This window comes from Anabrus simplex, chromosome 1 (genome assembly GCF_040414725.1).
Source record: "Anabrus simplex isolate iqAnaSimp1 chromosome 1, ASM4041472v1, whole genome shotgun sequence".
Taxonomy (NCBI): Eukaryota; Metazoa; Arthropoda; class Insecta; order Orthoptera; family Tettigoniidae; genus Anabrus; species Anabrus simplex.
The window spans coordinates 14,656,611-14,680,591 of NC_090265.1; the positions used below are offsets into that span (position 1 = coordinate 14,656,611).

Consider the following 23,981-nt stretch of genomic DNA (forward strand, 5'->3'; position numbering starts at 1 on the left):
ATACTCCTGCCTGCTGTTAAGAAACGGAAAGCCCGTTTCTTGTAACGTAGCAGAGCGGAGGTTACCCTTCAGATCGTAAGAGTATCTCTTTCTCCCTGTTCACAGACGTTTCCATTCGGATGAGTGTGTGAACTTTTTTTCCTTTTTTTTTTTTTTCGTGTATAAAAGGTCATACATACCGCTAGGACCCTTAGAGAGATTATTTTTCGTTTCCTCTTTTCTTCTGAAAAAAAAAAAATCTTTCTTCTTCTAATTGGCAATATTTATAACCTACAAAAGAGCTACAGAGGAAGAATTGAGACCAGGAATAAAACAAACGCATGCATGGATATGGATTTTTTATTATTATTATTATTATTATTATTATTATTATTTCTACTTCTAAGAAACAAAAAGTTACCAGAATATTCGACTTAGTTTTTGCTTTTATCTTGTTTCAGGGTGGACCGAACCAGACTATACTAAATTCTGGCCAATGGAAGAGCACGCTCAAGACCGAGTCAAAGCGTAGTTCTGCTCGTGACAGCGGTCAGAGGCCCCATTAAGCTGATAAGAAACACACGTACACTTTGATCTCGGCGAAAAAAAGCCGAGAAGCGGTAGCGCCGGCACCTAGGCTGAGAAAGGTTCCCTCGGCCAGTATTTGATGGAGTTAGAGGAGAGTTGGGGGGGGGGGGGGGGGGTCGTCGCGTGCCTCAAATTGTACATGTAGAATTTACAAGGTTTAAAATTATTCTGATTACAAGTTCAATTTCCACTTTAAAATCTGGTTGCATAAAGTGTGTCCTTTTTTAATTTTGCACCACTCAGCCACGTGAGCCGTCAAGGGCTTGACATTATACCACCGAGGGCTTTGGCCGTCTCACCGGACCGTGATAAGCGCAGGCCTCAACGTCTTGAGACTCGCAGTGGCCAGATCACTGACACGCCCTCAGTAGCAGGCGAGCGACACCTAGCGACCACCGAACTTACCAGCTTGCTAGAGTTGTCGCAAAGAACATAGTACACTTCGATCTTAGCCAAGAGGCCGAGAAGCGAACACTTTGATCTTGGCCACATGGCCGAGAAGTGGTAGCGGGGCGCGTTAAAAAGCCTTTAATAGTAGTCGAATGGGGTGCCTGGGCGTGGTACGCACGGCAGCATTTCCTGGGAAGACGTTTCTAAAGTAAATATTGGCGGAAAACTAGTAGTTCGTTTGTTTAGGACTTCGGCTTGTGTTGGCGCTAGGGGTGATAGGTGAGCAGTAGTTTCAATGTCACATGGCATCGCATAGTGCGCAGTAGTAGTACAGGTAAGGGCAAGACGGCGTCAGAGATTTGCGTGACGTGCCACCTGCTGGGGAGAAGAGGAAGAAAGGAGCCTGCTCCATTTGACTTTCGGTTACGTGTGCGCGCTCTGTTGGCGGTTTGCGCAAGCTGCGACCCGGGCGGCGAGGCTCGTTGCTTGGGCCCATTTGACGCCAGGAGTGAAATGAGTGTCGAGTGTGAGATAGCGGTATCCTGTGTCTTAGTCGTGCGTTTAGGGATGTGATCCTCTCGTCCTAGAGAGGTGCGCCCTATTAGACCGTAGGTTAATGTATTAAAACCATCACGGGCTGGTTGTAGACTCTCCCTGTAGTTTTGCAGCCCCTTTTCGGTTTGGCGAGACGAAGCGGCGCACTCCTCATACTTACCTGGCGTAGGGGTTACCGTGATCAAGAAGGCGGTTCCCCCAGGGTGAGGCCCTTGCATTGCACTTCGCTTGGGTTGACCCCTGCGAATATCCCTAATGTGGATATCTCGGGCGCGTAATTTTTGGTAGTCGGGACTGCGTTCGCGCTGTCCCGGACATTTTAGAAATAAACCAAAGAATTGTGACTGGAAGGGGTTCGATACCCCAAGGGGTCGGTTTATGTACTTGTAATTGTTTACAGGAGAGAAATAAAGGTTTGTGATTTTTGCACTTCCCCATGTTTTGCTGAAACAATTCCAAACAATATCCTTGAGCTGTACGGTGTGAGGGCATACTCCTGCCTGCTGTTAAGAAACGGAAAGCCCGTTTCTTGTAACGTAGCAGAGCGGAGGTTACCCTTCAGATCGTAAGAGTATCTCTTTCTCCCTGTTCACAGACGTTTCCATTCGGATGAGTGTGTGAACTTTTTTTCCTTTTTTTTTTTTTTCGTGTATAAAAGGTCATACATACCGCTAGGACCCTTAGAGAGATTATTTTTCGTTTCCTCTTTTCTTCTGAAAAAAAAAAAATCTTTCTTCTTCTAATTGGCAATATTTATAACCTACAAAAGAGCTACAGAGGAAGAATTGAGACCAGGAATAAAACAAACGCATGCATGGATATGGATTTTTTATTATTATTATTATTATTATTATTATTATTATTTCTACTTCTAAGAAACAAAAAGTTACCAGAATATTCGACTTAGTTTTTGCTTTTATCTTGTTTCAGGGTGGACCGAACCAGACTATACTAAATTCTGGCCAATGGAAGAGCACGCTCAAGACCGAGTCAAAGCGTAGTTCTGCTCGTGACAGCGGTCAGAGGCCCCATTAAGCTGATAAGAAACACACGTACACTTTGATCTCGGCGAAAAAAAGCCGAGAAGCGGTAGCGCCGGCACCTAGGCTGAGAAAGGTTCCCTCGGCCAGTATTTGATGGAGTTAGAGGAGAGTTGGGGGGGGGGGGGGGGGGTCGTCGCGTGCCTCAAATTGTACATGTAGAATTTACAAGGTTTAAAATTATTCTGATTACAAGTTCAATTTCCACTTTAAAATCTGGTTGCATAAAGTGTGTCCTTTTTTAATTTTGCACCACTCAGCCACGTGAGCCGTCAAGGGCTTGACATTATACCACCGAGGGCTTTGGCCGTCTCACCGGACCGTGATAAGCGCAGGCCTCAACGTCTTGAGACTCGCAGTGGCCAGATCACTGACACGCCCTCAGTAGCAGGCGAGCGACACCTAGCGACCACCGAACTTACCAGCTTGCTAGAGTTGTCGCAAAGAACATAGTACACTTCGATCTTAGCCAAGAGGCCGAGAAGCGAACACTTTGATCTTGGCCACATGGCCGAGAAGTGGTAGCGGGGCGCGTTAAAAAGCCTTTAATAGTAGTCGAATGGGGTGCCTGGGCGTGGTACGCACGGCAGCATTTCCTGGGAAGACGTTTCTAAAGTAAATATTGGCGGAAAACTAGTAGTTCGTTTGTTTAGGACTTCGGCTTGTGTTGGCGCTAGGGGTGATAGGTGAGCAGTAGTTTCAATGTCACATGGCATCGCATAGTGCGCAGTAGTAGTACAGGTAAGGGCAAGACGGCGTCAGAGATTTGCGTGACGTGCCACCTGCTGGGGAGAAGAGGAAGAAAGGAGCCTGCTCCATTTGACTTTCGGTTACGTGTGCGCGCTCTGTTGGCGGTTTGCGCAAGCTGCGACCCGGGCGGCGAGGCTCGTTGCTTGGGCCCATTTGACGCCAGGAGTGAAATGAGTGTCGAGTGTGAGATAGCGGTATCCTGTGTCTTAGTCGTGCGTTTAGGGATGTGATCCTCTCGTCCTAGAGAGGTGCGCCCTATTAGACCGTAGGTTAATGTATTAAAACCATCACGGGCTGGTTGTAGACTCTCCCTGTAGTTTTGCAGCCCCTTTTCGGTTTGGCGAGACGAAGCGGCGCACTCCTCATACTTACCTGGCGTAGGGGTTACCGTGATCAAGAAGGCGGTTCCCCCAGGGTGAGGCCCTTGCATTGCACTTCGCTTGGGTTGACCCCTGCGAATATCCCTAATGTGGATATCTCGGGCGCGTAATTTTTGGTAGTCGGGACTGCGTTCGCGCTGTCCCGGACATTTTAGAAATAAACCAAAGAATTGTGACTGGAAGGGGTTCGATACCCCAAGGGGTCGGTTTATGTACTTGTAATTGTTTACAGGAGAGAAATAAAGGTTTGTGATTTTTGCACTTCCCCATGTTTTGCTGAAACAATTCCAAACAATATCCTTGAGCTGTACGGTGTGAGGGCATACTCCTGCCTGCTGTTAAGAAACGGAAAGCCCGTTTCTTGTAACGTAGCAGAGCGGAGGTTACCCTTCAGATCGTAAGAGTATCTCTTTCTCCCTGTTCACAGACGTTTCCATTCGGATGAGTGTGTGAACTTTTTTTCCTTTTTTTTTTTTTTCGTGTATAAAAGGTCATACATACCGCTAGGACCCTTAGAGAGATTATTTTTCGTTTCCTCTTTTCTTCTGAAAAAAAAAAAATCTTTCTTCTTCTAATTGGCAATATTTATAACCTACAAAAGAGCTACAGAGGAAGAATTGAGACCAGGAATAAAACAAACGCATGCATGGATATGGATTTTTTATTATTATTATTATTATTATTATTATTATTATTTCTACTTCTAAGAAACAAAAAGTTACCAGAATATTCGACTTAGTTTTTGCTTTTATCTTGTTTCAGGGTGGACCGAACCAGACTATACTAAATTCTGGCCAATGGAAGAGCACGCTCAAGACCGAGTCAAAGCGTAGTTCTGCTCGTGACAGCGGTCAGAGGCCCCATTAAGCTGATAAGAAACACACGTACACTTTGATCTCGGCGAAAAAAAGCCGAGAAGCGGTAGCGCCGGCACCTAGGCTGAGAAAGGTTCCCTCGGCCAGTATTTGATGGAGTTAGAGGAGAGTTGGGGGGGGGGGGGGGGGGTCGTCGCGTGCCTCAAATTGTACATGTAGAATTTACAAGGTTTAAAATTATTCTGATTACAAGTTCAATTTCCACTTTAAAATCTGGTTGCATAAAGTGTGTCCTTTTTTAATTTTGCACCACTCAGCCACGTGAGCCGTCAAGGGCTTGACATTATACCACCGAGGGCTTTGGCCGTCTCACCGGACCGTGATAAGCGCAGGCCTCAACGTCTTGAGACTCGCAGTGGCCAGATCACTGACACGCCCTCAGTAGCAGGCGAGCGACACCTAGCGACCACCGAACTTACCAGCTTGCTAGAGTTGTCGCAAAGAACATAGTACACTTCGATCTTAGCCAAGAGGCCGAGAAGCGAACACTTTGATCTTGGCCACATGGCCGAGAAGTGGTAGCGGGGCGCGTTAAAAAGCCTTTAATAGTAGTCGAATGGGGTGCCTGGGCGTGGTACGCACGGCAGCATTTCCTGGGAAGACGTTTCTAAAGTAAATATTGGCGGAAAACTAGTAGTTCGTTTGTTTAGGACTTCGGCTTGTGTTGGCGCTAGGGGTGATAGGTGAGCAGTAGTTTCAATGTCACATGGCATCGCATAGTGCGCAGTAGTAGTACAGGTAAGGGCAAGACGGCGTCAGAGATTTGCGTGACGTGCCACCTGCTGGGGAGAAGAGGAAGAAAGGAGCCTGCTCCATTTGACTTTCGGTTACGTGTGCGCGCTCTGTTGGCGGTTTGCGCAAGCTGCGACCCGGGCGGCGAGGCTCGTTGCTTGGGCCCATTTGACGCCAGGAGTGAAATGAGTGTCGAGTGTGAGATAGCGGTATCCTGTGTCTTAGTCGTGCGTTTAGGGATGTGATCCTCTCGTCCTAGAGAGGTGCGCCCTATTAGACCGTAGGTTAATGTATTAAAACCATCACGGGCTGGTTGTAGACTCTCCCTGTAGTTTTGCAGCCCCTTTTCGGTTTGGCGAGACGAAGCGGCGCACTCCTCCATCCATCTCCTACTACACCTGTCCACATATTTTTTCGGCTGGGTGGCGCTCCTTCTTGCTGCGGCTCAGTCGGCCCAAGAACAATCTCATGGGCAGACACCTCGTTGGCTGTCGCCTTTCCTCATTATGGAGTCTTTCTCCTGTTTAGTTAAAAATGTGGACACTCAGTTTACTCCGTCTCAAATTCGCCGTTGGCTGCATGATGATGGCCAATTTCCCGCTACAGTGATACTGCGCCTTCAAGATGCTTCCTCGGGCCAGCCTTCTCCGGACATCGTTGCGTTTGCTCCTCACCCTGGTTATGTGCTGAACGCCCTCAACAAACGCAGTATGAACATCTTTGATTCTTACCATACCGTTCTCCGTACTCCGGCCCATATTCTAGAGCAAATCGCCTCCGATCCTGATCTCGTCCGTAAGTTTCCCTCCCTAGCGCAGCCTCCCACTTCCACTGTTTGCTCTCCTGTGTCCACCACTCCTCCCGTCACCACTACCGCCACTACCGCCACGACTTCCGTTTCTCCTTCTTCTGTCCCTTCCTGCCTTCCGTCTACTTCTCTCTCTACCGTTACGTTCAGTCATCCTTCCCCTATTATGTCCACCACCCCGATCGCTTGCCCTACAACCACTACTACTATTCAATCGTCACCTGCAACTCACTTGGATGACACTCTCCCAGTTCAGCCTGCCTCTCCAGGCCCTGCCGACCATTCTGCTTCAACTCCTCCACCGACTGTTCCACCGAGCTGTGTCGTCCGTGGGATTGCTCCAGACGTTTTGGACCAGGATATCCTTCATGAGCTACAACAGGAGGGCATTCCTGTCCGCCGGGTCTTTCGCATTCTCAACGCTGATGGTCCGACCTTTATGGTGCGCCTTCGTCTCGCCTCCCCTGCTGATGTGGACCGTCTTCTTACAACCGGCATCCGCTTTCGAGGACGTCTTCATCGGGTGGAGCGCTCTCGCTCCCCCCCACGGCTTACTGGATCTCTTCGCTACACGCCTCCTCCTTCTCCTTCACCCCCGTCGCCACCCATCCCACCGCCGCCATCTCCCCCTCCCCCAGTTCCCCAGTCGCAGTTTACCCTTCCGCCACTATCAATCCTAGAACTCCTACGCCTCTTGGCCACTTCCGTTACTAATCTCACAACTAATCTGTACTACCTTCTTCTTCAACATTACCCTTGTCCTTCTACTTATGCCTACTTTTCGAACCCCCTCACAATTCCTCCTCAACATTTGTGAATATATGTGAATATTTTTGTCTTTTCTTTGTAATATTTTTCTTTTCTGTAATGCGCGCCCGAGCTCCCTAGCAGACTTCATATAGTTTCTCGTCTCTGGTGTTTCAGGGATCTGCCTGGGCGGGGGCCGTGCGGGTCCTCCCTGGGTTCCGCCTTGTTGGTTCGGGTACCTCCGCGCCCCTTCCGCAACTCTTTTTTGACATTGTATGTACGATACATACTCCACTGCGGAATATTTTCTCGCACTTTCTTCCTTACCGATGGCCGAAGAGCTCCTCGTTGAGCTGATGGCCCGCCCACCCCAGAGGGTGGGAATGAAATAACTTGATTGATTGATTGATTGATTCGCACTCCTCATACTTACCTGGCGTAGGGGTTACCGTGATCAAGAAGGCGGTTCCCCCAGGGTGAGGCCCTTGCATTGCACTTCGCTTGGGTTGACCCCTGCGAATATCCCTAATGTGGATATCTCGGGCGCGTAATTTTTGGTAGTCGGGACTGCGTTCGCGCTGTCCCGGACATTTTAGAAATAAACCAAAGAATTGTGACTGGAAGGGGTTCGATACCCCAAGGGGTCGGTTTATGTACTTGTAATTGTTTACAGGAGAGAAATAAAGGTTTGTGATTTTTGCACTTCCCCATGTTTTGCTGAAACAATTCCAAACAATATCCTTGAGCTGTACGGTGTGAGGGCATACTCCTGCCTGCTGTTAAGAAACGGAAAGCCCGTTTCTTGTAACGTAGCAGAGCGGAGGTTACCCTTCAGATCGTAAGAGTATCTCTTTCTCCCTGTTCACAGACGTTTCCATTCGGATGAGTGTGTGAACTTTTTTTCCTTTTTTTTTTTTTTCGTGTATAAAAGGTCATACATACCGCTAGGACCCTTAGAGAGATTATTTTTCGTTTCCTCTTTTCTTCTGAAAAAAAAAAAATCTTTCTTCTTCTAATTGGCAATATTTATAACCTACAAAAGAGCTACAGAGGAAGAATTGAGACCAGGAATAAAACAAACGCATGCATGGATATGGATTTTTTATTATTATTATTATTATTATTATTATTATTATTTCTACTTCTAAGAAACAAAAAGTTACCAGAATATTCGACTTAGTTTTTGCTTTTATCTTGTTTCAGGGTGGACCGAACCAGACTATACTAAATTCTGGCCAATGGAAGAGCACGCTCAAGACCGAGTCAAAGCGTAGTTCTGCTCGTGACAGCGGTCAGAGGCCCCATTAAGCTGATAAGAAACACACGTACACTTTGATCTCGGCGAAAAAAAGCCGAGAAGCGGTAGCGCCGGCACCTAGGCTGAGAAAGGTTCCCTCGGCCAGTATTTGATGGAGTTAGAGGAGAGTTGGGGGGGGGGGGGGGTCGTCGCGTGCCTCAAATTGTACATGTAGAATTTACAAGGTTTAAAATTATTCTGATTACAAGTTCAATTTCCACTTTAAAATCTGGTTGCATAAAGTGTGTCCTTTTTTAATTTTGCACCACTCAGCCACGTGAGCCGTCAAGGGCTTGACATTATACCACCGAGGGCTTTGGCCGTCTCACCGGACCGTGATAAGCGCAGGCCTCAACGTCTTGAGACTCGCAGTGGCCAGATCACTGACACGCCCTCAGTAGCAGGCGAGCGACACCTAGCGACCACCGAACTTACCAGCTTGCTAGAGTTGTCGCAAAGAACATAGTACACTTCGATCTTAGCCAAGAGGCCGAGAAGCGAACACTTTGATCTTGGCCACATGGCCGAGAAGTGGTAGCGGGGCGCGTTAAAAAGCCTTTAATAGTAGTCGAATGGGGTGCCTGGGCGTGGTACGCACGGCAGCATTTCCTGGGAAGACGTTTCTAAAGTAAATATTGGCGGAAAACTAGTAGTTCGTTTGTTTAGGACTTCGGCTTGTGTTGGCGCTAGGGGTGATAGGTGAGCAGTAGTTTCAATGTCACATGGCATCGCATAGTGCGCAGTAGTAGTACAGGTAAGGGCAAGACGGCGTCAGAGATTTGCGTGACGTGCCACCTGCTGGGGAGAAGAGGAAGAAAGGAGCCTGCTCCATTTGACTTTCGGTTACGTGTGCGCGCTCTGTTGGCGGTTTGCGCAAGCTGCGACCCGGGCGGCGAGGCTCGTTGCTTGGGCCCATTTGACGCCAGGAGTGAAATGAGTGTCGAGTGTGAGATAGCGGTATCCTGTGTCTTAGTCGTGCGTTTAGGGATGTGATCCTCTCGTCCTAGAGAGGTGCGCCCTATTAGACCGTAGGTTAATGTATTAAAACCATCACGGGCTGGTTGTAGACTCTCCCTGTAGTTTTGCAGCCCCCTTTTCGGTTTGGCGAGACGAAGCGGCGCACTCCTCATCCATCTCCTACTACGCATGTCCACACATTTTTTCGGCTGGGTGGCGCTCCTTCCTGCTGCGGCTCAGTCGGCCCAAGAATAATCATATGGGCAGACGCCTCGTTGGCTGTCGCCTTCTCCCGCTATGCTGTCTGACTCCTGCCTCGTTAAGAATGTGGACACACGGGCTCCTCCAGCGGACATTCTCAAATCTCTGCGTGACAATGGTGTCCCGGTTTCTGTGGTTCTCCGTCTCCAAGATGCCTCCTCGGGCCAACCTTCCCCAGACATAGTGGTGTTCTTCCGCTCTCCCGACTATGCGCTACGCGTCCACCGCAAAGGCCGTTTATGGCTCTTTTCGACTTATTATCCCGCTCTACCTACTCCGGCCCATCTTCTAGAGGAAATCGCCTCCGATCCTGATCTCGTCCGTCAGTTTCCCTCTCTAGCGCAGCCTCCCACACCCACTGTTTGCTCTCCCGTGTCCACCACTCCTCCCGCCACCACTACCGCCACTACCGTCACAACTTCCGTTTCTCCTTCTTCCGTCCCTTCCTGCCTTCCGTCTACTTCTCTCTCTACCGTTACGTTCAGTCATCCTTCCCCTATTATGTCCACCACCCCGATCACCTGCCCTTCCTCCACTACTACTATTCAATCGTCACCTGCAACTCACTTGGATGCCACTCTTCCAGTTCAGCCTGCCTCTCAAGGCCCTGTCGACCACTCTGCTTCAACTCTTCCGCCGACTGTTCCACCGAGCTGTGTCGTCCGTGGGATTGCCCCCGACGTTTTGGATCAAGATATCCTTCACGAACTCCAACGGGAGGGCCTTCCTGTCCGCCGGGTCTTTCGCATTCACAACGATGATGGTCCGACTTTTATGGTGCGTCTGCGCCTCGCCTCCCCAGCTGATGTGGATCGCCTTCTCACAACCGGCATCCGTTTTCGAGGACGTCTTCATCGGGTGGAGCGCTCTCGCTCCTCCCCAAGGCTTGCTGGGTCTATTCGCTACACGCCTCCTCCCTCTCCTTCGCCCCCGTCGCCACCCATCCCTCCGCCGACGTCTCTCCCACCCCCAGTTTCCCAGTCGCCGTTTACCCTTCCGCCACTCTCCATCATAGAACTACTACGCCTCTTGGCCACTTCCGTTACTAATCTCACCACTAATCTGTACTACCTTCTTCTTCAATATTACCCTTCTCCTTCTACCTATGCCTACTTCTCGAACCCCCTCACAATTCCTCCTCAACATTTGTGAATATTTGTGAATGTTTTTGTCTTTTCTCTGTAATATTTTTCTTTTCTGTAATGCGCGCCCGGGCTCCCTAGTATACTTCCTATACTTTCACGTCTCTGGTGTTTCAGGGGTCTGCCTGGGCGGGGGCTGTGCGGGTCCTCCCTGGGGTCCGCCTTGTTGGTTCGGGTACCTCTGCGCCCCTTCCGCAACTCTTTTTTGATATTGTATGTACGATACATACACCCTCTGTAGATTTTATTCTTCTCCTTTCTTTTTGTCCCGAAGGCCGAAGAGCTCCCCGTTGAGCTGATGGCCCGCCCACCCCATGAGGGTGGGAATGAAATAACTTACTGACGACGACGACGACGCACTCCTCATACTTACCTGGCGTAGGGGTTACCGTGATCAAGAAGGCGGTTCCCCCAGGGTGAGGCCCTTGCATTGCACTTCGCTTGGGTTGACCCCTGCGAATATCCCTAATGTGGATATCTCGGGCGCGTAATTTTTGGTAGTCGGGACTGCGTTCGCGCTGTCCCGGACATTTTAGAAATAAACCAAAGAATTGTGACTGGAAGGGGTTCGATACCCCAAGGGGTCGGTTTATGTACTTGTAATTGTTTACAGGAGAGAAATAAAGGTTTGTGATTTTTGCACTTCCCCATGTTTTGCTGAAACAATTCCAAACAATATCCTTGAGCTGTACGGTGTGAGGGCATACTCCTGCCTGCTGTTAAGAAACGGAAAGCCCGTTTCTTGTAACGTAGCAGAGCGGAGGTTACCCTTCAGATCGTAAGAGTATCTCTTTCTCCCTGTTCACAGACGTTTCCATTCGGATGAGTGTGTGAACTTTTTTTCCTTTTTTTTTTTTTTCGTGTATAAAAGGTCATACATACCGCTAGGACCCTTAGAGAGATTATTTTTCGTTTCCTCTTTTCTTCTGAAAAAAAAAAAATCTTTCTTCTTCTAATTGGCAATATTTATAACCTACAAAAGAGCTACAGAGGAAGAATTGAGACCAGGAATAAAACAAACGCATGCATGGATATGGATTTTTTATTATTATTATTATTATTATTATTATTATTATTTCTACTTCTAAGAAACAAAAAGTTACCAGAATATTCGACTTAGTTTTTGCTTTTATCTTGTTTCAGGGTGGACCGAACCAGACTATACTAAATTCTGGCCAATGGAAGAGCACGCTCAAGACCGAGTCAAAGCGTAGTTCTGCTCGTGACAGCGGTCAGAGGCCCCATTAAGCTGATAAGAAACACACGTACACTTTGATCTCGGCGAAAAAAAGCCGAGAAGCGGTAGCGCCGGCACCTAGGCTGAGAAAGGTTCCCTCGGCCAGTATTTGATGGAGTTAGAGGAGAGTTGGGGGGGGGGGGGGGTCGTCGCGTGCCTCAAATTGTACATGTAGAATTTACAAGGTTTAAAATTATTCTGATTACAAGTTCAATTTCCACTTTAAAATCTGGTTGCATAAAGTGTGTCCTTTTTTAATTTTGCACCACTCAGCCACGTGAGCCGTCAAGGGCTTGACATTATACCACCGAGGGCTTTGGCCGTCTCACCGGACCGTGATAAGCGCAGGCCTCAACGTCTTGAGACTCGCAGTGGCCAGATCACTGACACGCCCTCAGTAGCAGGCGAGCGACACCTAGCGACCACCGAACTTACCAGCTTGCTAGAGTTGTCGCAAAGAACATAGTACACTTCGATCTTAGCCAAGAGGCCGAGAAGCGAACACTTTGATCTTGGCCACATGGCCGAGAAGTGGTAGCGGGGCGCGTTAAAAAGCCTTTAATAGTAGTCGAATGGGGTGCCTGGGCGTGGTACGCACGGCAGCATTTCCTGGGAAGACGTTTCTAAAGTAAATATTGGCGGAAAACTAGTAGTTCGTTTGTTTAGGACTTCGGCTTGTGTTGGCGCTAGGGGTGATAGGTGAGCAGTAGTTTCAATGTCACATGGCATCGCATAGTGCGCAGTAGTAGTACAGGTAAGGGCAAGACGGCGTCAGAGATTTGCGTGACGTGCCACCTGCTGGGGAGAAGAGGAAGAAAGGAGCCTGCTCCATTTGACTTTCGGTTACGTGTGCGCGCTCTGTTGGCGGTTTGCGCAAGCTGCGACCCGGGCGGCGAGGCTCGTTGCTTGGGCCCATTTGACGCCAGGAGTGAAATGAGTGTCGAGTGTGAGATAGCGGTATCCTGTGTCTTAGTCGTGCGTTTAGGGATGTGATCCTCTCGTCCTAGAGAGGTGCGCCCTATTAGACCGTAGGTTAATGTATTAAAACCATCACGGGCTGGTTGTAGACTCTCCCTGTAGTTTTGCAGCCCCTTTTCGGTTTGGCGAGACGAAGCGGCGCACTCCTCATACTTACCTGGCGTAGGGGTTACCGTGATCAAGAAGGCGGTTCCCCCAGGGTGAGGCCCTTGCATTGCACTTCGCTTGGGTTGACCCCTGCGAATATCCCTAATGTGGATATCTCGGGCGCGTAATTTTTGGTAGTCGGGACTGCGTTCGCGCTGTCCCGGACATTTTAGAAATAAACCAAAGAATTGTGACTGGAAGGGGTTCGATACCCCAAGGGGTCGGTTTATGTACTTGTAATTGTTTACAGGAGAGAAATAAAGGTTTGTGATTTTTGCACTTCCCCATGTTTTGCTGAAACAATTCCAAACAATATCCTTGAGCTGTACGGTGTGAGGGCATACTCCTGCCTGCTGTTAAGAAACGGAAAGCCCGTTTCTTGTAACGTAGCAGAGCGGAGGTTACCCTTCAGATCGTAAGAGTATCTCTTTCTCCCTGTTCACAGACGTTTCCATTCGGATGAGTGTGTGAACTTTTTTTCCTTTTTTTTTTTTTTCGTGTATAAAAGGTCATACATACCGCTAGGACCCTTAGAGAGATTATTTTTCGTTTCCTCTTTTCTTCTGAAAAAAAAAAAATCTTTCTTCTTCTAATTGGCAATATTTATAACCTACAAAAGAGCTACAGAGGAAGAATTGAGACCAGGAATAAAACAAACGCATGCATGGATATGGATTTTTTATTATTATTATTATTATTATTATTATTATTATTTCTACTTCTAAGAAACAAAAAGTTACCAGAATATTCGACTTAGTTTTTGCTTTTATCTTGTTTCAGGGTGGACCGAACCAGACTATACTAAATTCTGGCCAATGGAAGAGCACGCTCAAGACCGAGTCAAAGCGTAGTTCTGCTCGTGACAGCGGTCAGAGGCCCCATTAAGCTGATAAGAAACACACGTACACTTTGATCTCGGCGAAAAAAAGCCGAGAAGCGGTAGCGCCGGCACCTAGGCTGAGAAAGGTTCCCTCGGCCAGTATTTGATGGAGTTAGAGGAGAGTTGGGGGGGGGGGGGGGGGGGGTCGTCGCGTGCCTCAAATTGTACATGTAGAATTTACAAGGTTTAAAATTATTCTGATTACAAGTTCAATTTCCACTTTAAAATCTGGTTGCATAAAGTGTGTCCTTTTTTAATTTTGCACCACTCAGCCACGTGAGCCGTCAAGGGCTTGACATTATACCACCGAGGGCTTTGGCCGTCTCACCGGACCGTGATAAGCGCAGGCCTCAACGTCTTGAGACTCGCAGTGGCCAGATCACTGACACGCCCTCAGTAGCAGGCGAGCGACACCTAGCGACCACCGAACTTACCAGCTTGCTAGAGTTGTCGCAAAGAACAGATTAAATGTTTTTTTATTAAATATTTAAATATTTACATTTCAAGCGTTGACGTATACAATATATATAAAAGGCTGCTGGTGGAGTTGAACATAGGTATTTACAATGCAATATGATTTGGCTGCTGGTGAGTCCACTATTATATCAATTGTTTGAGTCCGTGTGGCTCTTGCTGGTAGGTGCTAAGTTTAAAATAATCTAGATTATAATACTTGGGTTTAACCCGGAACTAGGCATGCCACTGTACATTCGCGCACTCTTTCAACTTAGGTCATCAGTGTCGTGTTTCACTTGGTGTTCTGTTCTAGGATGTAGAGGCATCTGGAAGTGGTCCAACGTTCTCCCACCCTTGAGTCCCCGTGACCCCCTTACAGGCCTAAGTGGGATTGAGGTTGGGTGGAGGTGCCCTGCCCACTGTTCAACTAGGACCATATGTTAGTTGGACCCTTCCAGTGCGCTAGGCATTTGGCCTGAGCTAAATTAATTTCTAGTTGACACGACCCTGATGTTGCCTATCATTTGCTCATCCATTCATGCATATAATACACAATAAAATAAGAGATAGTATTTACAGGTCGGCTTATTACAATGGACTTATAAGTGTTGGCTTCGTACTCGCACTCATCCATACTAACAGACATACAATGCACTCGTCCATACTAGCAGACATACTTCATTCGATCTCACATTCTTGCAGCATTCATTACTTCCTTGCACACCCACTGATACACCCAGATGTACACTACCTATAATATATACAATAATACACAGCCACATGAAATAATTATATACAGGTATATACAATTAGCATAAGAAAACACTCGTTCACTAGTGGAGATTCATTCATTCAGTTGCGCAAGGGCGCTCCACTTTCACTTCACAACACTGACACAGATCACACGCACACGCACTGTCACCACTCTTGGAGTGTTCAGCACCACACTGCAGCCGCTCAGGTGTATTGCCGGTGGCCAGTCACGTGCTCGACGTAGATGTCTCTGGACCATCGAACTGAGTCAGACACGCACAGATTGGCCATCATCTTAGAGTAGGACTTGCTGATGCCCAAGTACTGTAGCGTTTTACTGTTGGCACCGTCCCAGGTACCGAGCGAGCCCACAATGAAGGCGTCCAGATTCACAGTGTAGCCGGCGTCACGTAAAATCCTCGCAGTTGGCTCGTACTTGGTCTTCTTCGAGTCGCGTGCCTTCTGTAGAGACTCGTATCCATCATCGAACGGGATAGTGACGTCGACTATTGTTACCACCTTCTTTTCCTTGTTGATGACTACCAGGTCAGGTCTTTGAGCTCGGATGTCCTGAGGGATGTTAGTGCCTGACCCGGTGAGCTCGTCGAAGGGAACCTGTTGGTTCTTGCGGCATGCTCCCGACCTGGCAGGTACGGCTTTGGCAACTCTGTCAAGGATCGCGTCGTGCCTCCTTGTCATTGTGGTTAGATGTGGACGGCAGTGATTCATAACATGGGCCGTCGTCTCCTCCAATTCGCCACACTTGCGGCAACGGCGGTCGTTGTTAGCCCTGTCGTATCTCCAGCATCCGTTGAGGGGCAGCACTCCCAGGCGAGCACGGTGTATGAATCGCCAGTCAGCGAATCTCGTATACCTCCCAGACTGTAAGAAGTGATTAGATGGGATGTTCTGGGACGAGGTTCGTAGAATCTTTCCCTGATCAGGTTTTGATGTCAGTTGATGGCGATAGTGCTCCGTGAGGCATGAGCGGAGGAGTGCTGCCATGTCGCGACGCGATCCTTCATCAGCGACGCTAGTGACGGTCTCTGGGTGGGGGAGGTGAAGCTCCCATCTCTTGAGCGTCTCGGCCCATCCCCATCGTAGTCCTGGGATCCTCTTCTGCATTCGGCGGGTTGCCGACCTCGCGTATGACCAGAGTGTGCCTACGTCTCCCGAGTCCCTGTCGAAAGGCTCCTCCATGGACCCGGAGAGGTAGGTGGCCATATCCCTCGGTGATGGATCCTGCAGGATCCTCTTCTTTACGGTGGTACGGAGGCCCTCCAGCGCGAGCTTCGCGATGCTTTCATCGTTAGAGCTTAGCAGCCTAAAGATGTGGTTAATGGCTGCCAAGTCTGAGATGTCGGCTATCGGTGGAAGTCCAGCACCGCCTTGACGCGTTGGGATGAACACGATCTCAGCACTTGCACGCTGCGGTAGGTTGAGGACAGTTTTAGCGCCGGTCTTGATTTTCCTGTCTAGCTGGTGGAACAGGGTTTTCTTCACTCGGGACGACCGTAGCGTAAACTCGAGCTGCGGGATGATAAAGGTGCGCAGGGCGTCGAGTTTTTGCCACGGTGCGAGGAGGCTATTGAAGACTGCGTCGACCTCTCCTTCAATCCGCTCGATGGCTTTATTCGGGGTTTGGTCCACTTTCAAACCCGTTGGGACTCCAAGGTGTTGGTATGAGTCCCCTTCTCGAAGAGTGTCCATGGCTCCCCCGGAGATGGTGAATCCCGTGGCGAGTGTGGTCTTCTTCCTCATGTGGAGTGTGGCACATTTTTGCGGCTTGAATTCGAGGCCGAGCCAGCGCGCGGTACTGCCCATCCTCTCGAGCATGGATCTCATGTGCTCCTCTGACCTGGCTATTAGGGCGATGTCGTCTGCAAAGGCCAGGACAGATGCGGTGTAGCCTCTGATGTCGTATCCATGAGTCTTACTAACGTCGGTGGCGGTGCGAAGGAGGTACTCCATCACGATATTGAAGAGGATCGGTGATAGCGGGCAGCCTTGCCGGACTCCCGCGTTGAAGGGGATGGGGTTGGTGTCACCCGTCGTGGACCGGATCCTGGTGGTGCTACCGGAGTATAAATCGCTCACTATGTTGACGAGGTGAGAGCCTGCGTTGATGTCGGTCAGTGCCCGAAGGATGGTGGAGTGGGGCACTGACCCGAAGGCGTTAGCAAGGTCAAGCCAGGCGATGACGACTTCTCTTCCTGTTCTTCGAGCATCCACCAGGATTTCTTGAAGCACAAAGTTGTGCTCGATGCAGCCTTCTGCTGGCATGAATCCCTTCTGCTGGGGTGAGATGATGTTGTTCGCCGCTGCCACCGAACCCAGCCTAGCTGCAATGATGCTGCAGTAGATCTTTCCGATGGTGTTGGAAAGGGCTATAGGTCTCCAATTTGACAGATCATCCTGGTCGCCTTTCTTGAAAATAAGCACTGTCCTGCTTTGCTTCCAGGATGCGGGGACTCTGGAGTACCGAAGGCACACGTTGAAGATGGTCGCGAGTAGAGACCCATCCTTGTCGACCTGCCTCCATTGCTGGTATGTAATACCATCGGGCCCAGGTGCAGTGCTAGGGGCCTTGGATAACTTGAGGGCCACCTCTTCTGGTCGGATGTTGTCGATGGTAATGGGGTCCTCGATTCTTGGTAGCTTCGGTACTCTTTCTTCAGCTGGGTCGGTGGAACAGCCGTCCCTGGCCCGATGAACTCCCACGAAGTGCTCCTCCAGCTCTTCTTGGGGGGCCATGCAGTAGGGGGATTCCTGTCCCAGAATCTGCCTCATCGCTTTGCGCCGGTCCACGCGGTACAGACGCTGAATCTTGGCGGCCTCTTTGGGGTCAAATTGGGGGACACCCCTGCGTCGTCGACGGTTGAATGAGGGGTCCCGGTTCTGCCGTCGGTTCTCTTCATTCCTCTGTACGTCCGCAGCGGTCGGTGTTTTATGAGTTCTGCTGCGAACGGCTTCGGTGAGATCACCACAGGCCGTCTCAAAGACCTCCCAGTCATCGATGAGTTGGAATCTCTCCATCCATTCTTGTTGGAACTGGCTTGGTTGTAGTGTGCCAGCGGGTGGGCCGTTGTTGTTCTGGCTAGATGGACATGTCGGAGTGGTTGAGGATTCTCCAGCGTCAGAGGTGTCATGTTCAGTCCCGTTGAGGCCGCCATCGTTGCTCCGTGTCGGGGATGCCGCTCTGAGCGTCGATATATCTTCGGGCTCGCTCGGTGTTGTCGTGATGGTCGTGTCAGCTATGGTGGAGTGCTGGTCCGTGGCTCTGGTGTCCGGAGGTGGGGCCACTGGGTCTCCATCGTGTTGCCTGGTCGGGCCGGTGTTGGAAGTCGATGTTCTCAGAGTGTGTCTGCCAGGAGGATCGGTAGCAGTTTCGGCCAGCGAGCTGCCTGAGGGTGGTGGTGAACCAGAGGTAGGGACGTCCAGGGGGGGAGCCTGGGGAGAAAGGAGGCACAGTTGATTTTCGAGAGGAGTAGCCTTCCCGGGAGGGTTGTCAGGCAGCTCCTGTTGAGGCCTCACGTCGCCGCAGATGGTGGGGCGACGCTCATCGTGGTGGTGGGGAGGCTCTTCATCTGTTGGAGTCACCCTCTGGAGGCGGTTGGCGGAGGCCGGGCGCGGTGGTGGGTTGGCCGGAGCTCTTCTTGGCCGCTGTCTGCCTGGGGGTAGCGGTGTGGAGGTGGTAGGGACCGACGGGGAAGGACGAGGGGACGCACGGATAGCTGGTGGTGATGACAGGATCGAGCGTCGGGGAGAGGGGCCAGGCGTCGTGTAGACTCTGTTGGTGTCACCGTAGATCGTGAGGCGACATCTTCCTTGCGTCACGGAGTCAATGGACTGGTCAGGGTGTGCCTCTCCCCAGTGCTTGTTGGCCTGCTTCTTCGCGTATCTGTTGACAGAAGTTGAGAATTGCAGGCCACAGCATTCAAAAACCACCTCCAGCGTACATCCTCGTGCCAGGTGAAACCTCTTTGTATGTTTGATCAGATCCTCCTGGCGCTTGAACGTTTTTTGTGGTGCAGTGCAGGCAGGGCAGAGCCATCTCGTGGTGGTGTATGGTAGCCTGAAGATGATCTGTGTCCCAACGCGCTGTTCCCCACCTGCAACAGGAACAAAAACAGCAGCGTCGGGGTTCATATCCGGGTGAGGCACCGGGGTGGAGGTAGGGTGACTAAGCCTGCCACGCAGACTGGGGAGCATCCCCGCACCACTCACATCCAGGGTCTCACCCACATCATCATCGGAGCTCCTCGTGATGTTCATCGCGCTACTGCACAGTTCCAACACGCTCAACAGTCGATCCCAGACGCACTCAGTACTCACTCCCGCTCCTATCCTCACACAACAAGGCTGTTCTGACTCACGCACTCACACGGCCAAATTACTGGACTACACAAGCCCTCACACAGTCTCACTCGTACAGAAGCACTCGCACCACTAGGCTACCCGGCCTTGACACTTGTGTCACTGAGCTACACTGGTCACTTGGCTCTGAACGCGCAGCCGGGTTCGACCTTCGCTTCCACTCCCGCAGTCGCTCCCACTTTCACTCGCCGTTCACACCCGCTCACACTCGGACCCCTAAACTACCCGGGCCGGTGCACCACTGGACCACCCGAGCCGCCTAGGGCCCTCACTTGCACTCAGACTCACTCACTCCCACGCTCAAGTCACTCCTCGCACTCGGTCCCCTAAGCCACCCGGGCCGTCGCGCCACTGGACCACCCGAGCCGCCTAGGACGCTTGCTCGCACCCGGATTCACACACCGTCCACTCCCCCTGCCACTCCCACACTCGTGCCCAACTACTTTCACTCAGTCCCCTAAACTACCCGGGCCGGTGCACCACTGGACCACCCGGGCCGCTTAGGAGCCCTCAGTCACACTCGCACTCACTCACCTCTCACTCCCCCTACCACTCTCGCACTCACTCACCCGCACACGCACACACACTCACTCCACTAAACTATGTGGGCAGCCCTAGGGTGAGACCCTCAACCACCAGGAGCCTTGGCCGCCTCACTGGACCTTGATAAGCGCGGGCTAGGTCGTCACTAAGCCCGCAGTGGCCAGATCATTGGCACGCTCCTGGTGGCAGGCGAACCACACGTTAGATCGCTAATCGTTCCTAGCGACCCAAGCGAGCGCCGTCCCTATCAGCCCAATACTCAGCTCAAAAAGCGAGAACCCTGCTTTTCCTGCTTACTCAGGGTCACAAAATTAAGCTGATAAGAACAGATAAAATGTTTTTTATTCAAATATTTAAAAGAAATATATACATGTCAAACGATTAGACCAATATAGTGACAAAAACTTGCTGGTATTTACAGAGTAATTTTTTCTTGTTAATGTCCGTGCGGCTGGTATGTTCTGGTGCACATTCAAAGTAGTAAAAAATATATATACATTGAGGATTACTAATGGAACTAGGCACGCCACACATTTGTCCATCCGCATTCGTGCAGCCATTCACTCCTGGCAGTGCAGTGTCGTGGCGAGGTCGTAAGAGATATCCAGAGGCATCTGTATGGGGTCCAACGTTCTCCCACCCATTCACCCCGTGACCCCTTACAGGCCTAGTTGGGAAGGGGGATAGGAGGAGGACCCGCCCACAATTTCCTATTTACCATATACATTAGTTGGACCCATACAGTGCATTAGGCTTAAGCCTTGTTAACCTGACAGTTGAGTTCACGACACTGCAGCCACCTTCCATTCTCTCCTCCAAGTATACTCACAATCCACAATAAAATAGTAAATATATACATGATGCTAAGCTCTAATCTATTTACATTATGCGATAGACTGGCTTGCGTTTATACTGGTCCATTCATCTCAATTCGCTCGGGGCGTACATCCATACATCAAGTACCCATACTCCATTCATCCACTCAGTCACATATGTTGCCCCCACTCATTCGTACCACATCCACTCTAGACGCACTCCCTATAATACATACAACAATAGGACCTACAATTAATAAATATATAGGAGCGTATCACAAACATAATCACTAGCACTGGCATACAGTTGCGCATTGGCGCTCTTCATTTACGTCCCAGAAGCACAATCACACGGCACATCACTAGCACACGCAACAACACTAATACTGTCACTGCACTACACCGCTGCCGCCTAGGTGTATTGGCGGTGTCCCGTCACGTGTTCCACGTAGAGGTCCCTGGACCACCGAATCGTGTCCGAGACGCAGAGGTTTGCCATCACTTTGGCATAACTCTTGGCGATGCCGAGTCCGTGCGTTGTTCGAGCATTAGCGCCGTCCCATGTTCCCAGCGAGCCCACCACGAAGGCATCAAGAAAGACGGTGTAGCCGGCGTTCCTCAAAATATTGGCAGAAGGCTCGTATTTGGTGATCTTGAGTTCGCGAGCCTTCTGTAGTGAGTGGAGGCCATCGTCGAACGGGATGGTTACATCGACGATTGCCACCGTCTTCTTGGCTTCATTGATAACGACGAGATCTGGTCGCAGCGATTTGATCTCATCGCTGATGGCTTGCGACGCAGTGGTTCCCACAAGATGGTCGAAGGGTATGCGCTGGTTTTTTCTTGGCGCCCCAGACTTCTTCGGTACAGCATTGGTGAGCCGGTCCAAGATTGCGTCGTGCCGCCTCTGGATGGTGACGTAGTGTGGGCGGCAGTGGTTCAATACGTGTGCCGTCGTTTCTTCTGGGTTGCCACATTTACGGCATCGACGGTCGTTATTCCCACGTTGGAATCTCCGGCAACCGTTGAGGGGAAGCACCCCAAGGCGGGCTCGATGTATAAAACGCCAGTCGGCGAACCTTGTGTACCTCCCGGTCTGCAGAAAGTGATTAGATGGTACATTCCGGGAGGACGCTTGGTATATTTTGCCTTGGTCAGGCTTGCAGGTCAGCCTGTGCCTGTAGTGCTCCGTCAAGCAGTTCCGGAGCAGCCCCGCCATGTCACGACGCGAACCTTGGTCGGCAATGCTGTTGTCCTTCTCAGGGTGGGGAAGGTGGAGCTCCCACCGTCGTAGTGTTTCTGCCCATCCCCATTTGATGCCGGGTACTCTCGCTTGTAGCCGCCGTGTCGCAGATCTCACGTAGGACCATAGCGTTCCCACATCTCCCGAGTCCCTGTTGAAAGGTTCCTCCATGGACCCGGAGAGGTACGTAGCCATGTCCCTCGGAGTCGGGTCCCTAAGGATCCTCTTCTTGACGGCGGCTCTGAGGCCCTCTTGTGCGAGTGAGGCTATGCTGGCGTCAGGCGATGTTAGCAGCCTAAACCCATGGTTGATGGCTGCCAGATCTGAGACATCAGCCAGCGGTGGAAGGCCTGCGCCACCCTGGCGCATCGGTAGGTAGACTACTTCTGCACTCGCGCGTTGCGGGAGGTTTAGGGCAGCTTTGGCACCGGACTTGATCTTGGCGTCCAATCTCTTGAATGCAGTCTTCTTGACCCTGGAGGTCCGTAGCGTGAACTCTAGCTGCGGGACAGAGAACGTCCTCACAGCGTCAAGCTTTTGCCATGGAGCCAGGAGACTGTTGAAGATGGCGTCGACCTCCTGCTCAACACGCTCAATGGCATCGTTGGGAGTCTGGTCTACTCTGAAACCGGTGGGGACTCCAAGATGTTGGTAATGTTCTCCCTCGCGAAGAATCTTCATTGCTCCCCCGGTGATACAATACTCAGTGTTCAGAGTAGTCTTCCGTCTGAGGTGCAACGATGCACATTTCTGCGGTTTAAACTGCAAGCCGAGCCAGTTTGCCGTGCTGCCCATCTTCTCAAGCAAGGCGTTCATTCCTGCCTCTGACTTCGCCACGAGGGTGATGTCATCAGCGAATGCCAGGACGGATACTGTCTGGCCTCTGATGCTGTATCCATCGGTGTCGCAGGTAGATGTCGCGGCGCGCAAGAGGTATTCCATCACTAGATTGAATAGGATGGGCGAGAGCGGGCATCCTTGACGAACTCCGGCGTCGAATGGGATGGGTTTTGTCTCTCCCGTCGTGGACCTGATCTTAGTGGTACTGTTGGTGTATAAGTCCCTCACGATGTCTATGAAGTGGGGACCAACTCCGATGTCCTGCAGAGCCCTCAAGATGGTGGAGTGGGGTACAGACCCGAAGGCGTTGGCCAAGTCTAGCCAGGCTATTACAACTTCTTTCCCGTTCCGCCTGGCGTCCACTAAGATCTCCTGGAGCACGAAGTTATGCTCGAGGCAGCCCTCCGTCGGCATGAATCCCTTTTGTTGCGGGGAGATGATGTTATTCCCCGCGGCGAGTTTCCCCAGTCTGGATGCCAGAATGGCGCAGTATATCTTCCCGATGCAGTTGGACAGTGCGATCGGTCTCCAGTTGGAGAGGTCGGACTGGTTTCCCTTCTTGAATATCAGTACAGTCCGACTCTCCTTCCACGTTGAAGGCACCCGAGAAAATCTCAAGCACAGGTTGAAGACTGAGGCGAGGAGGACTCCGTTTTTGTCGACCTGCTTCCAATGGCTGTAGGTTAGGGAGTCAGGTCCCGGCGCGGTGTTCGGTGCCTTGCTGAGCCTCGCAGCAACTTCATCAGGCGTAATGTCGTCGATGGAGTCGACGGAGTCCTCAATTCTCGGGAGCCTCGGGATCGCAGCTGGGGTCGGGTCGATGGTGCAGCCATCCCTCGTCCGGTGAACTCCCTCGAAGTGCCGTTCTAGCTCTTCCTTCGAGGCTGCACAGTAGGGGGATTCCTGTTGGAGTATCTGCCTCATGGCCTTTCTTCGGTCCACGCGGTAGAGTTTTTGTATCCTGGCGGCCTCCTTGGCGTCGAATTGGTGCTCGCCCTGGCGTCGCCGTCGGTGGAATGAAGGGTCTCGAGCCTGTTGGTGGGTGTCCTCGACACTCTTCCGCGCGTTCGCAGCATCGTTGCGTTTGTCTCTCTCGCTGCGAACGGCTTGAGTTAGTTCCTCACATGTACGCTCAAAGACCTCCCACTCGGTGATATTCTTGAATTTCGCGATCCATTCTGCTTGGAACTGGCTGGGTTGGTGGGTGTCAG

At 50.8% G+C, this 23,981-nt stretch overlaps 5 non-coding genes across 5 annotated transcripts; all 5 read left to right on the forward strand.

The window, feature by feature from the left end:
- The first annotated feature begins 1,664 nt into the window (after positions 1-1,664).
- Positions 1,665-1,826, forward strand: LOC136858956 (U1 spliceosomal RNA). The gene has a single exon (XR_010858721.2). It is a non-coding gene; the product is annotated as a U1 spliceosomal RNA (small nuclear RNA).
- Positions 1,827-3,666: 1,840 nt separating this feature from the next.
- LOC136858957 (U1 spliceosomal RNA) lies at positions 3,667-3,828 on the forward strand. Its single transcript, XR_010858722.2, has one exon. It is a non-coding gene; the product is annotated as a U1 spliceosomal RNA (small nuclear RNA).
- Positions 3,829-7,269: 3,441 nt separating this feature from the next.
- LOC137497134 (U1 spliceosomal RNA) lies at positions 7,270-7,431 on the forward strand. Its single transcript, XR_011017670.1, has one exon. It is a non-coding gene; the product is annotated as a U1 spliceosomal RNA (small nuclear RNA).
- A 3,435-nt stretch (positions 7,432-10,866) lies between these two features.
- Positions 10,867-11,028, forward strand: LOC136859046 (U1 spliceosomal RNA). Its single transcript, XR_010858805.2, has one exon. It is a non-coding gene; the product is annotated as a U1 spliceosomal RNA (small nuclear RNA).
- Positions 11,029-12,865: 1,837 nt separating this feature from the next.
- Positions 12,866-13,027, forward strand: LOC136858958 (U1 spliceosomal RNA). The gene has a single exon (XR_010858723.2). It is a non-coding gene; the product is annotated as a U1 spliceosomal RNA (small nuclear RNA).
- The last annotated feature ends 10,954 nt before the right edge of the window (positions 13,028-23,981 follow it).